This window comes from Paroedura picta, chromosome 9, assembly GCF_049243985.1.
Source record: "Paroedura picta isolate Pp20150507F chromosome 9, Ppicta_v3.0, whole genome shotgun sequence".
NCBI classification, from domain to species: Eukaryota; Metazoa; Chordata; class Lepidosauria; order Squamata; family Gekkonidae; genus Paroedura; species Paroedura picta.
The window spans coordinates 55,470,647-55,488,283 of NC_135377.1; the positions used below are offsets into that span (position 1 = coordinate 55,470,647).

The window sequence follows — 17,637 nt, forward strand, 5'->3', positions numbered from 1 at the left end:
CTGTGGGGTGGGTGAGGCTGAGAGAGCCCTGATATCACTGCTCAGTCAGAACAGTTTTATCAGTGCTGTGGCGAGCCCAAGGTCACCCAGCTGGATGCATATAGAGGAGTGCAGAATCGAGCCCGGCATGCCAGATTAGAAGTCTGCACTCCTAACCACTATACCAAACTGGCTCACAATCCAATATAAATAAATAAATAAATAAATAAATAAATAAATAAATAAATAAATAAATAAATAAATAAATAATCCTAGCATAACTTCCCTGTCCATTGTGTTCAATCACATGATATGGTCAAAGTAAGTGAGCCAGAGTTTCATGATTTTGCCTACCAGTGACTTTATGTGCTGTAGTATTTCCCTGTTTGTGATTTTTGCTGTCCATGGAACCCACAGAAGCCTTCTCCAACACCAGCGCTCAAATGAATCTATTCTTTATTTGTCCAGTTTTGTCATTGTCCAACTTTCACAGCCATAAGTAGCTATTGGAAATGTGATAGCTCTAATTAATCTACATTTGGTAGTCAGGCTTATGTCCTGGCTTTTCCATGTTTGGTAAAAGCTCATCATTGATGAGACACTCAGAGCAATTTGACATTTTATTTCCTTATTGCAAATTGCAATCACCACACATGAATTTTTGAATGCACTTGATCTCTTCAACATCAATTGTTATTGTGACATGTCTGTTTTTTGCAGTGGTCATTATTTTTGTCTTTTTTAGAGTTTGAGAAAAGGCCAGAATTCTTACTTACTTTATTGACCTTTGTAATCAGGTGTTCTAGGCCTTCCTAAATTTCATACTGGAGGATAGTATCATCAGCATACCAAAGATTATTTATATTCCTTCCTCCTGTCTAAATTCCTGTGTTTGATTCTTTGAGTACAGTCTCTCAATGCATTGGCACCCGCAAATTTTGCCAGGTTTCCCACAATTTTGTGATCTGCACAATCAACAGCTTTCTTGTAATCAATGAAGCAGATGTAAACATCCTTCTGATATTCCCATGACTTTTCCAAACTCCAGCACAGTTTTGGTATGTGATCTTGAGTGCCATGCCCCCATCAAAGGCCAGCTTGAGCATCTTATAATTCTCTTTCAATGGTTGTTGCTATGCATTGTTGTATGATGTTGACCAGGATCTTACTAGCACATCCATGTATAGTAGCCTAAAGGTGTGGGTGGGCAGTGGGAATATCATCCATGGCTACATGGTCACAGCGCTGGTGCCATCAAGCTGGCGGAGGTGAAGTGAGTGCACCTCAAAGGGCATAATCTGCCTAGCACACATGCTTCAGCTGGTGCTGAAAGATACTCTGTGGGTCGGAGGCACTATCAAGGCCAGCTGGGACACTGACACCCTTGAAATGCAGTATTTACTTCAGAACTGCTGGTGCCTGGTTATCCACTTCTTGTGTAGCATCAAATCTGCTCATCTGCTATGCAAGAGGGACAACAGTTTGTTTTGCTGGAATGCCAAGTAGGCCATGATTGCACATTTGTTGGAGAAGAAAAGTACAGTGCAGGATGTCATCTCCTCCATGACAACCCTGTATGGATAGGAGAAGCTTTGCATATGTTCCAATGACTGGCTGATACTCTTTTAAAATCATGCATTTTCTGAACCAGGGCATCCTCAATATACTTTGCACCCATATAGCCAGCCTGGAGTAAGTCATTCCCATGATTCAGTGCTGGATCAGGCACTAGACTCCACAATGAATCTGGGTCCCAAGGTTGCTTTGGCAGCACATATACTAAAATTGGAACGATACAGAGAAGATTAGCATGGCCCCTGCGCAAGGATGGCACACAAATTCGTGCCTTGACAGATCATGTACAGGTGCTTAGCTACTGGGGTCCTTGGATGAAGAACCACATTTTATACCCTCCCACCTGATTATGAACCCCTCTCCCCTGGCGGGGTTTAGATGTTAGGTGGCCTCAGAGTTCTAGAATCATAGAATCATAGAGTTGGAAGGGGCCATACAGGCCATCTAGTCCAACCCCCTGCTCAACGCAGGATTCTGAGCCATCTCTCTGCTCATACTGAGAACAGGGGCATAATTGGGTGCCTTACCCTGTTTATCTCTGAAATTCCTCCACTGAGAAAACTAGGGCATACCTACCCCCTTTTACGTTTCAACAAAAATCTCACAATACCTACCTCATGAACCGACACCTATGCTATAACAGGCCATTCCAAGGAAGGCTCCCCATAGCCTTTTCTCACTGAAATTTCCCCACTGAGAAAACCCATGGATACCCTCTTTATATTTACCCTCCAAAGAAAATCTCCTTCACCCAACTCCTACCTCAAAAAACAGCATCTACTTCATAACACAACACCTCCCACATAGAGTGACATTCACTTCAACAAGCATCTGTCTGTGTTTCAGCCCAGGGGAACTGTGCAAGTTGTGGACACAACTCTCTTGTTTGGCTTGTGTGAATAAGGTGTCTGCCAACCTGTTGCGGGGATACTTTGGGGTTAGTGCCCATCTCTAGTCATCAGTCAGAATAGGCAAAACAAGTTGTAATAGACCAATGGTCTAACAAAGAATGAAGCTACTTCACGTGTTCACAAAGTACAACATGTCCTCTTTGCTAGTAAACCAATGCATTTCAATGATCCATAAATTATGGCTGATGTTCACCAATGATCATCAGATGACATCACAGGTGTCAGATGGCCTGCTATAGTCACAAGATAATTATATCCACTCATGATATTGAGGCTAGATTTATGAAGATGTGATCTGAGCAAGAAAAGGAAAAGAACAAATCTGTTCAGGGGCACAATGTACATCTCAGCAAGTCTGAGAACAGAACCTCTCTTGTGGGGCTGCTAGTCAAATGCCCTGTCAATTGAATTCACTTGTCTCCTGTAAAAGATAGTCCGTGCACACTATAAACACCTGCCTTGCAGGTTTCTTTTTAGTTCACTTTGTTCTGAAACAGTAATTATCACTTCACAGTGAGAAAAGCAAGAGTGTTAGTGTTGGCGAGAAATGCAGCATTCATTCTCAATAATAATTCTCACCTATTGAGACTTTACTGAGCAGTTTCACCGATTATAAAATGGAACATGGCAAAATGCCTCACAGAAAGTTTTCGAGCTTGGAAGATATAGATATTGTTTTCTTGGTATATAGTGTTTTCTTTTTTTATAGAGCTGTAAAGCAGCAAGTAATTCTCATAACATTGATTGTTTCAATTGTTTTCTGTTAAAGATGAACTATAAATATTATGTAAAAATCAAATAGATTTAAGTTTGCACTGCTTGAAATTGATTAGTGGAAGTGTGATTTAGTGTTTAGTGTTGGACTTGGGTAGTGTTGGGGCCAGAAACCCAAAAGCCTTTTCTGACACACATGGGAATGCACTCTTGATGTAGAGTTAGGCAAAAGCTGAGAGTGATGGTAAGATAAGACATATTTTAGAAGGTGGGCTTCAAATCAGATACTTTAGAAACATTAGTTGGAGCTACACCGTAAATATTTTTCTTTGCCGCCCAGCAAGCCTTTAGATTTTGTTCTTATAAAAGGTAAAGGTATCCCCTGTGCAAGCACCGAGTCATGTCTGACCCTTGGGGTGACACCCTCCAGCGTTTTCATGGCAGACTCAATACGGGGTGGTTTGTCAGTGCCTTCCCCAGTCATTACCGTTTACCCCCCAGCAAGCTGGGTACTCATTTTACCGACCTCGGAAGGATGGAAGGCTGAGTCAACCTTGAGCCGGCTGCTGGGATTGAACTCTCAGCCTCATGGACAGGCAGCTTCAGCTAGCATTTCTGCTGCCTTACCACTCTGCGGCACAAGAGGCTCTTTTGTTCTTATACAAGAGGGAATTTCACACAATATATTGACCTCTGAGGAAGACCCCTGGGGGTCGAAACGCATTTGGTCTGTTCTGTCATGTGTAGTTAGATATGTATTGTTATTACTTTGTTTTTAATATATTATTAGTGCACTTTGTTTAATAAATATTTGTAATGATTTTTTAAATATTATTTTGCAGCTCAATTTTTGGGTTCTTGATTTCTGTTCAGGTTGGTTTTCAGTTCCCATTTTGGTTTTGCATGGTGTTGGGGCCAAACATTCTTTTTCAATCTAACATACATCACAAGGTTGTTGTAAGGATATAACGACAAAGCACAATTGAGCGGAACTGACTTACCCGTGCTACTTATTGGCTGGGAGAGGGTGGACGGAGGAATGGGCAGCTCGGCGCACGTGTGCTGGCCAAGAGCGCTCGCTGAGGCTGTGGCGTGCATGTGCTTGGTGGGTGGGGCTTCAGAGTCTCTTTGGGATGCAGGGCTGTTGATTTCCCACCTCTTCACCGGAGTGAGGGTAAGCGATCCCACCCTCCCACCCTCTTTTCTAATGATTTGTGTTTTGTTTGTATTGTTCTTGTCACAGCGTATGGAACACAGGAGAATGAGCCTATTAGGGGAGTTGGTGTGTGATCAGACTCCCCTCAGGGACTGGGGCCTCCTTAAGGGGGTGGTAGTAATGAGCACCCAGCTGACCCGGCAGGGTGGGCAATGGAAGCTTGTTAGTTGACCAGATAGCTCTGGAGGTAGTCAAGGTGGTTCGCGCCCTTTGGCCCTCTATATGGGTTATCTCCCGTGAGTAGGAAATGTGGATTTGAAGTCCGTATTCCCAGCAGGGAACATTGATGGGCTTCTTGTTAGGTTTCATGTGGGTGGGCAGTCAGTGGACTGCTTAGGTAAGGCTCATTCACCTCGTGTAGCGCCAACCCTCCATGGGAGGTTTTGATTAAAGCTTATTTTAAGCCAACATTTGAGTCGCGTCATCCTTCTGCCAGACTGGCCTCGTACCAGTCAACTACATCTCCATGAACTCCTAAGAGTGAAGAAGGAAAAAAAATGTAATGAATGAAATAATGAATTCCTCCAAAACACATCTTTCTACTTTTGCAAGTGATTCATGATTCTAAAACAAACCTTTAAAATGTAAAAAGAAGGGTTTCCAAAACTGATAATGTCAGCCTTAGATCTCAACGATATAGAACAGTACTAACAATGGAAGACTGTCAGATGTTAAATTAAAATATCTGCATTAAAATGTTATAGCCAGTTTAGATTGTGAATACTGGAAAAGATTGTGCCCCCCCCCCGTCTTGAGATGTGACAAAAACCAAAACATGACAAGTCACCCTACATAAAGACTCAAGACTATAACAAGAGTTCAACTAATTTATTAAAATTCAAATGATCTACATCTTTAAACCGCCCGTGGCGCCACGGGCGCCACGGACTAAATAAAGCGTTAAGGGGTCCTAAGGCGGGATGTGTCCGTGATGAGGAAGGGTCCGGATAGGACCCTTCCTCAGGATAGACAATCGGAGGGACCAATTGGCAGGTGCGCAGCGCCTGCCAATTGGTCCCTCCGATTCCCAGCCCCAGCAACTGCGAGCCGCGCACAGCGCGGCTCACAGTTGCTCCGACACGTCCGGCTGGCCGCAAGGGAGTCCCCGGCAGCCGCGCTCTGTGCGGGTGCCGGGGGCTCCCTGCCCGGCGGCCTGACTCGGCGAGAGGCGCTTCGCGCCTCTCGCCACATCAGGCCGCCGACCAAAGGAGTCCCCGGCAGCCGCGCTCCGCGTGGCTGCTGAGGGCTCCCTGCCTGGCGACCTGACGCAGCCGGCAGTACCCCGTTGTTGCAGACTATCCCGACGCAGCTGGCCGCGTGCCCCATGGCATACTCCACCTGATAGAGGCGGTGTTCTGGGGAGAAGATCGTCGTTCTGGAATCATCTCTTCGGGACATTTTGCTTGTAGGCGACTCTGTGCTGCTGTCCGCCTGCTTCCAAAATGGCCACCGCGCCTGCGCCCTCGCCTTGACGTGGAGCCGCTCTGCCCTCCGCCTCTATGGTGCGTCAGCCCGCCAGGCGCATCAGGCCGCCAGGCGCGTCATGCCGCGTCACGCCACCAGGAAGGGAGCTCCCAGCAGTTGCGCCGAGCGCGGCTGCCGGGGACTCCCTGACCGCCAAATGACCGCCGCCCGGGAGAGGCCCCGCCGCCCGACGGGCCTCCTACGATCTGGTACGTGCCTAGAGCCCGCTGTATTACTCATACAGTGGGCTTGATTACTAGTCATCAAATATTAACTATGCCTAGCTATGGTTGCCTTTATTGGGAGAAATTCACTCTGTCTCCAAGGTCAGTTGGTGGCTTCTGCTGGCCATTTTTATCCTTGTCTGTACATATTGTGCTGAGAGGTGCCAAGCTCCATCTTCCCCTTCTCTGATACATTATAAAGACCACTACCAGGTTTGGAAAGATGATTTAGTCATCACTAAAAATGCTCTTTTCTAAACTCTGTCCTAAAGCAATGGTAGTCTGGTCAGAACACTTCTACAATGTCCAGTGGCTCAGGGGGCTCACTTCCATCCTTATCTATCATGAGCAACCTGCCCTAATGCTGTCAAACAGGGGTGTTAGCCTAACTTAACACCCCTTGTCCCACTTGCTGACTATGACATCCTGCCGGCATTAATAAATAAGCCAGCCAACAGCCTTCCTTCAGCTGGGCCCTTTGGTGGTAAGTGGGCTCACTGGTGGAAGAGAAAAACTTGGTGGGCTGGCCAGTTAAGGAGACATGTGGGCTGGGGGATATGAGTGGGGCAGCCAGACTGAAGCAGATCCACTGGATGGGCAGGGGAGATGCACGGGGAGGGGGGGCAGAGAGGATGCATGGGGCAGGATGGGGGAAATATGTGGTGCAGATGAACCATCACAGGAAATGTGTGCAGTATACAGCAGGCAAATTGCCTGCCCGCACACTGGCAGACATGCCTGTGTCATCATTCCCCACCTCCATGTTACCAAGCCTTCCCCATCCACTGGGTACCAAATAGGCTATATCCGCTCCTTCCTTTCAAAAGCATTGATCCTGGCCACAAGCTCAAACCATGATTTCCCCCCTCTTTATCTGAAGACAGCTGTGCAGGCACCTTCCTAGAGACAGACATTTTGCCGAACCACTCCTCTTCTGCTGGACTTTATTTGATGCCACCTCTAAAAGATAATAATGGTTGAAAAGTGAGCAATAAGCATAACAGTGTGCTCTCTCTGACCTTTTCCACACTGGAGGCTCCGTGCTGAACTGCAGGGTGGAGCTTGAGCTTGGGCAAGTGGCTCTGCCTCTTCCTGCTCCTGTACAAGGGAGCATTTCACCCAGTGCACTTCATTTGCCTTGGATTTGTACTCCTGCATGGGAGTTTGGGCAGCAAAGTTCCCAGTGTGGAAACAATCTCTCTCTCTTTTCCTTTATATTTATTATGCATTTATTGTATTTTGCTTATGCAGCGGGATATTATTCATGTCATGAATAAGGACTCTGATACCTGATATTTGGAAACCACAGCTTTCTTATCATTGAACATGGCAAAGTATGGGGAGAAGATCTGCCCTCTTGCAGCCAGCCAACCGCAAAGGCAGAATCAAAAAGCAGGCTACTGTCTCAGTTCCCCTGGCAAGCCTGCCAGGCTCCCCAGGCACCCTAAAGGCCTACTATCCCATTGGAAGGAACCTGCTGCGGCAAGGGGAAGAGGCAGAGCTCCACCGGCACTCCCTTTTAATGGTGAGCACCTTGGCCCTACCTCCTCCTTTACATGCTGGCATGCACGTGCCAGCTGCTTCCACTCAGGGAGTACTGCCACTGGGTTCCTGAGCCCCAACACCATGTCCTCACGTTAGCAAGATGCAGAAGAAAGTGGAGCTTCCTGGGACCAGGGCGCAACCAGAAGCGACTCCGGAGTAGCCACGTGCATAATCGGATACTCTGGGTTTTGCCACCGTTGCGTTCCATCCTGTGCATAAGCGGTTTTCTTCGCTTCTTCCTCCTCCGTGTTCTCCATGCCGCTGTTTCAGCGGCTGTGTGTAATAGGCCTTAATGTAGACATTTATTTGGAAAAAGCATTCAATTTGTCTCTTGACGTTTAGGAATCTCAATAGATCTCTCAGTATGTTACCAAGTTACACAATGTATTACCTAAATTAAGTTGAATGTACATTTATTCAACTTCATATAAAAACATTTCAGGAAATGCTGAGGCATATTCAGCAAACATAAACTTTTCCTAGTGCTCTTTTACAGCCAATCTCTGGGCAATCCACTGTATTCTAGATATGCCAGACAGACACATTCATATAGAAAAGTTGTTTAGAAACTTTTCTACCAGTTTACCCCCAAGAACAATTATCACCCTCTCTCCAGGAAAAATATGCAGCTGTTGTTGAGCCCTTCTGAGGCACAGACAATAAGAGAAAATGAGAACAACGGGTAATCTTATATACAAGATAAAAACAAAAGCTGAGATGGTCCATATCAGACAGCAGATCCAGGGGACATATAGAGTTTTTAGTCGTTTATTGACTGTTGTTACCACCATGAGGCACCATTTGGACTTCCTGCCTTAAGCACCAGAGTGTCCTTGACAGCCTATTTATACAATTCCGGGAAGAGGATGAAGCTGAACCAGCTGAAGCCCTTCAGGCCTCGATAATGGTACAGACTCTTGTAGTAGCAATACTCATGAATTATTTGGATAAGACTAGTTTCAGATGATCAGAGGATTCCCCATTAAGGTGCTCATCAGTCTCTACTGCTTATTGTTTAAATGTCTGTGTTTGGAAGCATGAAGCTATTATGTCAAATATTGCTGCTCTACCCACCCAATCCCCATATTACGTCTAGATTGTTATAATCAATCTTAAACATTTACTACTGTTTTCTTGTGTCACTAAATAATTGGATTCTGCCATTATGCAATTTTGCCTTTTTTGTATTAAAATTCACAAGAAAATGGAACCAAGGTGAAATTTCAAAAATTATAATATTTGATCTCTTACTAAGAACTTTTGTGAGGTAAAAATGAGCAAATATCCTTTATTTTGTTTCTGTTTATGTTTACAGTTGGTTTTTGTAGACTCCATTGGAATGGGTACTGCATATGTTAAACCATTTTATAATTGATGATGATATGGTTTTTGTACATACAATGGCCATTATATCAATTTCTGATTTTATAGGGTTGGAGATTTTGGGGGTGGGTCCTGAGGAGGCAATGGTTTGGGGAGGGGAAGAACTGCAATGGGGCATAATGCCATGGAAAGTGGCTTCTGAAGTGGCCATTGTCTCCAGGTGAACTGTTACCTGGGGATCAATAGTAATCCCAGGAGATTGCAAACAGAATATCGTGTCACCGGAGGTGATCTGCTCTGGTTCAGCCTCACTTGGAGTACTGTGTTCAGTTTTGGGCACCCCAGTTTAAGAGGGATGTTGACAAACTGGAATGTGTCCAGAGGAGGGCAACAAAGATGGTGAGGGGTACTGAGACCAAGACATATGAAGAAAGGCTGGAGAGCATAGTCTGTTTAGCCTGGAGAGGAGATGACTGAGTGAGGATCTGATAACCATCTTCAAGTATTTAAAAGTCTGCCATGTAGAAACCACACCAGTTGGGTGGACAATCTGTGACAATGTTCCATGTAGAGCATGGAGCAGAGTTATTCTCTCTTGCCCCAGAGAGATGGAGCAGAACCAATGGGATGAAATTAATTCAAAAGAAATTCAAACTAAACTTCAGGAAGAAGTTCCTGACAGAGTGGTTTCTCAGTGGAACAGGCTTCCTTGGGAGGTGGTGCGTTCTCCATCTTTGGAAATTTTAAAACAGAGACTAGATATACAAATGACAGAGAGGCTGATTCTGTGAAGGTTCAAGGGGGTGGCAGGTTACAGTGGATGAGCAATATGGTTGTAGTGTCCTGCATAGTGCAGGGGGTTGGACTAAAGGACCCAGGAGGTCCCTTCTAACTCTATTATTCTATGATTCTATTAGATCTCCAGCCACCACTGGAGGTTATCAAACTGAATTACTGATAGAAATAAAATTGAAAAATGCATATACTTTTAAAGAAAAATTGTATGCATGGAAACACAGGTTTGACTGACAGAAAGGAGAAATGAAAACATAATTGATAAATGAAAAATAATCCCTAATTTTGAACACTACATTTGTAGCATTCCCTACATAAGCAATTCCAGAATGGGTGGGAATCACCTCTGTCCAGCACTTCAGGACATACTTAATTTCAGAATAGCGAATCAGCATTTTGGGGAGAATTATATGCGTATATTCATTTTAGCTTCAACAGGAAACAAGATGATGGATTAAAACATGGATATTTATAAACACACACCAACATGAGCAATCATTTTGACATATGAAAGATATCTTTATGATCTGAAGCCTTTAAAATGTTTTAAAGTAATTTTAACATTGCTGGACACAAACATAATGCAGAATCATAAATGCTCTGTCCCCAAGCATTTTCATTTTGGTTATTTATATATTTCTTAATTCTTTTACCTTTTCTTGTTCTATGCTGTGGGAGTGGAGTCCTGTCTGGATTGGCTTACATTCAAACAGCTTTCTGATGCATCAGTAGAAGCATCAGCCACAGGGCTAGTAATTGTGTTCCCACAGAACCATTTCAAGCTAACAAATTGGAATCCGAAACCTTATCATGAATGAGCTCCTTGAGACTCTACAGTTTTGCTTGGGCAGAGTTGCGTCATTAGAATGTTTGGCTTGTTGGTATTTTACAGTTAAATCCAGATTTTTGTATAGAATAAACTGTGTACCAGTAATGGAAACACCAGGGTTCATGCTTTAGCAATGGGATTCACCCAGCTGACCCTGTAGCAGTTTGCAACATGATATAAACTGTAAGCCAAAAAATATCACACATCCTCTGGCTGCTTTTGATCCTTAAGGAATTTCTATATACTTGAGGGATAGAAAAGATCTGATTGCCCGGAGCTGGTTCCCTCATTGTTTCAACAACTACATAGACAATTTTAAATTGATCAAGATAGCTGCTGTACTCAAGTTATGTGCTGCAAGGTGATTAACATACACCATATGCTAATAGCCATTGCACTGAACTATTTAAAGTAACAGCCACATGTTTGCTGTAAAATGTAAGCTGGCTGACTTTCTCAAGACCCTTGCATTATGTATCAGTTGCTAAGAATATATTTTTTTTACACACGCTTCTTTGAATAGGTTTTCACAGTTTGTACTACAGCCCTCATTTCTTCAAATAAATAATTCTGGGGAAGAAATGACACTGAAATTATGCAAACCTTTTCCATCAACACAATTTGGTAAAGAACCTGTCAGCCTTAAGCATTTGCCTTGTACGCATGTCAAAGAACACTAACCATCCATCATAGACAAGGCCGGCCATGAAGCTATAACTGCTCCACTTTGTAATCTAGGGGTCTTTTTCTTAAGCAAACAGGGCTGCTGGGATTGGCTTTGTTGAAAATATAATCAGCAATTTCCTTTCCCAAACTGTAACACAAATAGAACCACCTGAGCTTCCCTCCGCCTTCATTTCAAAATGTAATTGTTTTATTAAGAGATGAAATAATTTTCTCCCACAATGCAATGAACATGAAATTATTTCCTTGACCAGCAGTGCTGGCAGCCAACACAAAAGGGTTTTTAATTAGCTGGCCACTTCATCTCCTCCAATATGGCAGTTCCCATATTCTTAAATGTCACCATGCAACGATTGAGAAACAGTCTCATGTCATTAGTAAATGCCTATTCAATCCCATTCTAAATTTGTCAGCTTAATTTACACACTTTTATTGATGTTAATGCATCAGAGTCATACAATGATTAGTGCTCTTAAAGCTAAGGGGGAAATGGGCCGGTGACAACAGCTGCAATGTATCAAGTGGGAAGCAAGATGAAAAATGGGTCATGGAATGTTTTTTTATGTTTTCAAATGCATTCATGACAAAAGCTAACTCTGCATTATTGACTGAATTATTTAATCATGTTATGTCATGGAGTACTTTCCAAAATAATAAATTGCTAAAGCTTAGTAAGTTATTGAGCACCCTTAATCTCCAGAGACTTGTGGGCTTCCAGCAGACTCTTGCTTCCCTATCCTTCAGCGATGACAGATACTACAGTGCTCATTAAAACCTGCCACAACTAGTTCCTCAGGAACATTTTTCATTGTACGAAGCAGAACTTTTTTATGGCCAACATCAATGGATGAAAAACTCTGTTTGGTTTTAATGCTGGGCAGTCACCCAGCCAGCATTAGTTTGTGGTCCACTTAGTTTAGTACAAACTATGTTGACTTCTTGAAATACAATCTCCACATTAATTTTGGAAGCTACACTAGATGGTGGATCTATGATATAGTGCATTATTTGAAAAAGAGGAGTTGGTTTTTATACCCTGCTTTTCACTGCCTGAGGGAGTCTCAAAGCAGCTTACAATCACCTTCCCTTCCTCTCCCCACAACAGACACCCTGTGAGGTGGGTGAGGCTGAGAGAGCCTCTGACAGGACTGCTCTGTGATGTTTTGAAATGTGGATGAATGAAATATTGGTATTAATTTCAAAATGCTGTATCCTGAGATAGATAAAAGATTTGATTTTTTTGATGATCTAAATTGCAATGAAACACAAATTGAAACCTAGCTCCTAAATGTAAGAGCCTAATGTAGTAGAACCTAATGTAGTAATGTTTGTTTACCAAACATTGCCAAGGATGTCCTCTATAGACTTTAATTACAGCCTAAATCTTTACAACTGAACATAAGCCAGTGTACAGCCATCACATACATGCCTAGGAAGTGGTTGTGTAACCGCTATTTGCTACTGCTATATGTGGCAGAACCCTGCATCAATGGACTGGCACATTGTGCCCAATGACCCGTGGCACACTTCATTAGTCTAGACTAATTTCTAAGCAAGACACTGTGCTTCCGATGATCTGTTAAGACCAAGCCAGACTTCATCTTCTCTTCAGCTTGCTCTAAGCCACAGATGCACCATGACAGCTGCAGCCTGCAAAATGTCCTGTATTCCTCCCACCCATTGTATTGCTAATCAAGTGACCAGCAGAGTCAAGTTCTGGGCAATCTCTTTTGTCTTCACACTCCAAGACATACCTATTGAGACATGATGGTTTCCTTTCTCTATGCCCATTATAACCCATTTCCTCACCCAGCCATGCCATTTCCCCAGTGTCCTACCCCTGGAAAATTCCATCATGTCCCCATCATGCCCCCATCATGCCAAGCATGACTCCCCCTCTCAGAAGGGTATAAAAAGCCTTGCTTTGCCAAGACAAAATGTGCTTGCGATTCAGGACCTATTCAGATCAGTCAAGATACTGATGGCTTATTGTTTCATCCTGTCTTTGCCTCCTGCCTTTAAGATTGATTGACCACCCAGACCTTAGACTGGACTAAGTGTCTGCCCCTTGCTACCCCCTCTCTGCTGGACAGGTTGTATGCTTTCCTTTCCCCAGATTAATTCTTCTATCTTGGATGCTATAATCTTTATTTCCTTCCGAATGCAAGAGTGTGTGTATGTTTAGGATTTCTTTTTTAGTAAAAATCTATTTGCATATTCAATATTAATCTGCCTCAGTTCCTGCATTTGGACCCTGATATACACAGGTGATAAAATCTGAGTGTTATCGGCCTCTTGCTCCTGTCACTTTAAATATTATTAATTCCCCATCATAGTTCGTGACAGGCCATTTCTGGTAACACTACTGAACAACTGTGACATGTAATCCATGGAGCAGATTGATCTAAGTCTTCAGCATCTGCATAGGAGCTGGAGCTATGCTGACATCAGGATCTCCCACAGCATGCTCTTGCCTCTTTGTATAGTTCAATTGCTTCCTCGGAATCAAGAAATCAGCAGGATACTTTCTCACGTATTTGCGCAAAGATGGTTGAAATTACGTCAGACTTATTTCATTTCCATGTTATAATCAGGTCTTTCAAACTGCTTTCTGCAAGAGCAGACATTGCTGGAAACTGCTTTTCTGCTTATTGAAAACTAAAACTCTCAAGGAGGACAAAAAGAACCACAGTTCAGCTACACTTGACGGTGGGGGAAGTGGCAACCGTAGATTTGACTAGCCTAGCCTAAGCTGGCTGCCAATAGGGAGTGTAATGAGCAAGTTTTCTTCAGACCCAAAAAGGGAGACAGGGATTTATATTCATTCACTTCCATTGTCAGCAAAAGCAAGAACGAGATGTGCTGTGCACTCCGGGGGATAAAAATGGGGAACCTTCACCGCAAATTGAGATGGCTGCTAAATTGACTCGGCAGATCCTATTATTATTTATTTAGTGCTGGAGGTAAAGCATGGCACTTTAAAGACATGAAGTATGACAAGGTCCATGCCCTAAGGAGCTTCCAATCTAAATTAGAGAGCAACAGATAATAAAATCACAACCTGATGGGGAGACAAGTGGGAGGGAAGGCACGGCATCTCTGGAAGAGGGATGTCATACTGTCCTCAGGAGAGGTGTATTTTGCAAGGGAAGCACATCCCATCATTTGCTTTTTTTTTTGTCTTCAGACATACCTGGTGGCTTGTCTATTTATTGCTTAGTTTTATTTACCATTTTATCACAGGCCTTCTACACAGTTTATAGCAGAACACCCCATAAAATATGATGCCAGCGTAAAGTGAAGCTGTGTTTGTTTATTAGAATAAGCATAAGTGCGAGCAGAGCGGTAGAAGGCACATAATGAACTAAAAGTGTCTCCTTTCATGATAAGGGGAAGAGTTATGAGTCTAAGTTAATGGAAATATTTGCAGGCTTATAAATCAAATTTTATTTTGTTTGGCTATATTTGCATATTATACAATTATAAACAATGAAGTAGTTTATTATCATTTTAATAGGTAGAGAAAAATAGATGCCTGGGTCAACAGTGACTTTCATCATGAGTGCGGTGACTATCACATTTTTTAAAAATCTCACTCTTCTTCCAAAGTGGTCAGATGGCTGTAGATGGGTCTCTCTTGCTCCACTTTATCCTCCCCCAAACCCTGTGGGCTGAAATTAAAGAACCAAGTCAAGGTAATCTTTTGTGGCTCAATTATTGAATAGATATTTGTATCTCTGTCTTCATTTAACCACTCTGGGCATGTGATTCTAATATAAAGGTAAAGGTAATGGTATCCCCTGTGCAAGCACTGGGTCATGTCTGACCCTTGGGGTGATGCCCTCCAGCGTTTTCGTGGCAGACTCAATACAGGGTGGTTTGCCAGTGCCTTCCCCAGTCATTACCGTTTACCCCCCAGCAAGCTGGGTACTCATTTTACCGACCTCAGAAGGATGGAAGGCTGAATCGACCTTGAGCCGGCTGCTGGGATCGAACTCCCAGCCTCATGGGCAGAGCTTTCAGACTGCATGTTTGCTGCCTTACCACTCTGTGTCACAAGAGGCTCTTTCTAATATATACCTCTCTGAACTTATTGACAGGTTCCATTATGATGTCTCATTGGAACCAGACTATTAGTAGTCATTAGTGAAATCTTACTTTCAGCTGTGTTAATAGTGGCATCATTGACCAGAATGCATCTGACATAAAGCATGCTGGGACTTCTGGAACATCATATTCCATTGCTGATGGGCACAATTTATGTATTTTGGTTTTTCTTCCCAATGTGTGTCTCAGTCTCTTACAACATTGTTCTCCCCTCTTCCAGTCCTGTGAGGAAGGTTAGCCTGATAATGAGTGGCTCAAACAGAGCAGGGATGGGAATCTCACTCTTTCCAAACCCAATGCAATACTATAATCGCACTAACATGCTAGGTTTTCATCATGGGATAACAAGGATCAGTATCTCAATCAATATTCAGAAAACACCATTTCAAGACAGAATAGTAAACAGGCAAAACAGCCATTTTCTATTGGGAAATTTATAAATCTGAATTAATTCAGAGCATTAGAAAGTAGTTAAAGATAGCCAGTACAGTTTTATTATTGTTGTGGATTCTTTTTCAAAACATTATTTTGTTTTAAATTATGTGAGTTCTGCAGAATCTTAGCTATTTTGAGTTTCATTTGAAGATAAAATAAAACTGATAAGAAGCATTCACAGTAGTAAAGCCACAGATTAATTTGCCCCAGCTCCTCTTCAAATAAAGCACAAGGCAGTGATTGGTCAGCCACACAGTGGCCATTCTATGGGGAAGTGCAGCGAACAGCCTATATATGCAGCCACCACCCTTTCTTGAAGACCTTTGCTGCCGGTTGCTGAGCCGCCCCCCTTCTCTGTAATATTGCAGGATGCATTTGCCATTTGGAGGCAAAGTGGGAATTTTGGGAGTTTTTCCTGCTGGGGGAAGAGTCTTTATTTACTGCTTTGTGGTTTGTACGATAAGGAAAGATAAATCAGGCCTAGACATAGATTGTTTTGGCCATAACCCATTGGGGGGGGGATTATGGGGGTTTACTCATGATAGAGAGGGATGAATGACAAGCATCCTGAGCCAACCGATGTGATGGAGGGTGTGTCCTGAACAGACCATCACTGACTTTACAGTGGAATGGACTTGAGCAGGAGAACCTTTGTTGCTGAGCAACTTCTTTAAGGACCTGGTAGTGGCATTATGGAGCATCAGGAAAATGGAATTTGGGCTTGGAATGTCTCAGAAAAGGGAGATTGAGCTCAGTACCTGTCAGCAAAATGACCTAAATGAAGCTGGAAGAAGCTGTTGGCTGTTTGGAGCCATGGTGGATTTGTCAAAACAAAGGCAGCCATGGTTAGACTACTTTGTCCAGCCCACCCCATTAAACATTTTTAATAACTTATAAAGTAGATAATCTAATTTTAACTAGATATAACAATTCCATATCTTTATTCAAGGTGCTGGGACAAACACAGTCTAAGGACTTAAACATATATATGTTGCATGGCATGTAAAATCACCTCAGTATACAGCGGAGAATGGTACACGTGCATTTAAAAACTCTGTTTTTCTTGATAAAATAAACAGAAACAGAAGGAATACATGTTGACATAAAAGTGTCATAGAATCATAGAGAAGGGACCTCCAGGGTCATCTAATCCAACCCCCTGCACAATACAGGAAGTCACAACTACCTGCCCACCCACATGTACATGTGTCCTTCTGTAACCTGATGTGAGATGAACTCAGCTGTTTGTCAATTGCCATAAAAGTGGAATAAGGTTCTCTGAGCCATTTTGCAAGTATTACCCAAGAAAGAAAGAAAGAAAGAAAGAAAGAAAGAAAGAAAGAAAGAAAGAAAGAAAGAAAGAAAGAAAGAAAGAAAAGAGCTTCAACTAAATCAAATGTGATAATTCATAATCATAAAAATAATGTATTGATATTAACATGTCTGCATACATATTTCTTTAAGACTAAGGGTATCTGTTCATGCTACAGCTATGGTTCTTCTCATCTGTCGCTTGATTATTGCCTTAACTATAGAAAGCATACTTCATGCCTGTGCCCCATCCTCAAAAGCTACACAGGCCAAAACACAGTATCAGAAGAAGAAGAAGAAAAGCACTGTAGGAAAAATCTCCTGCAAAATAATTAACCCTAGAAAACTTACAAAACTGAACAAATGGGCATGTTACATGGGAAAAGATGCAATCTTTGTCCCAGGTGTATTAGAAACTATAGTTGGATCAGCTCGAATGGGATTATCCGTTCCTCTAAACTGTAATGACACTATTCTGTTTCACATACAGCCGTGGGCAATGGTTAATTTGCTTGCCAGTACAGA

The 17,637-nt window shown here is 42.8% G+C and overlaps 1 non-coding gene across 1 annotated transcript; it reads left to right on the top strand.

Moving 5' to 3' along the window:
* Positions 1-1,738: 1,738 nt before the first annotated feature.
* On the top strand, positions 1,739-1,841 carry LOC143845289 (U6 spliceosomal RNA). The gene has a single exon (XR_013234344.1). It is a non-coding gene; the product is annotated as a U6 spliceosomal RNA (small nuclear RNA).
* The last annotated feature ends 15,796 nt before the right edge of the window (positions 1,842-17,637 follow it).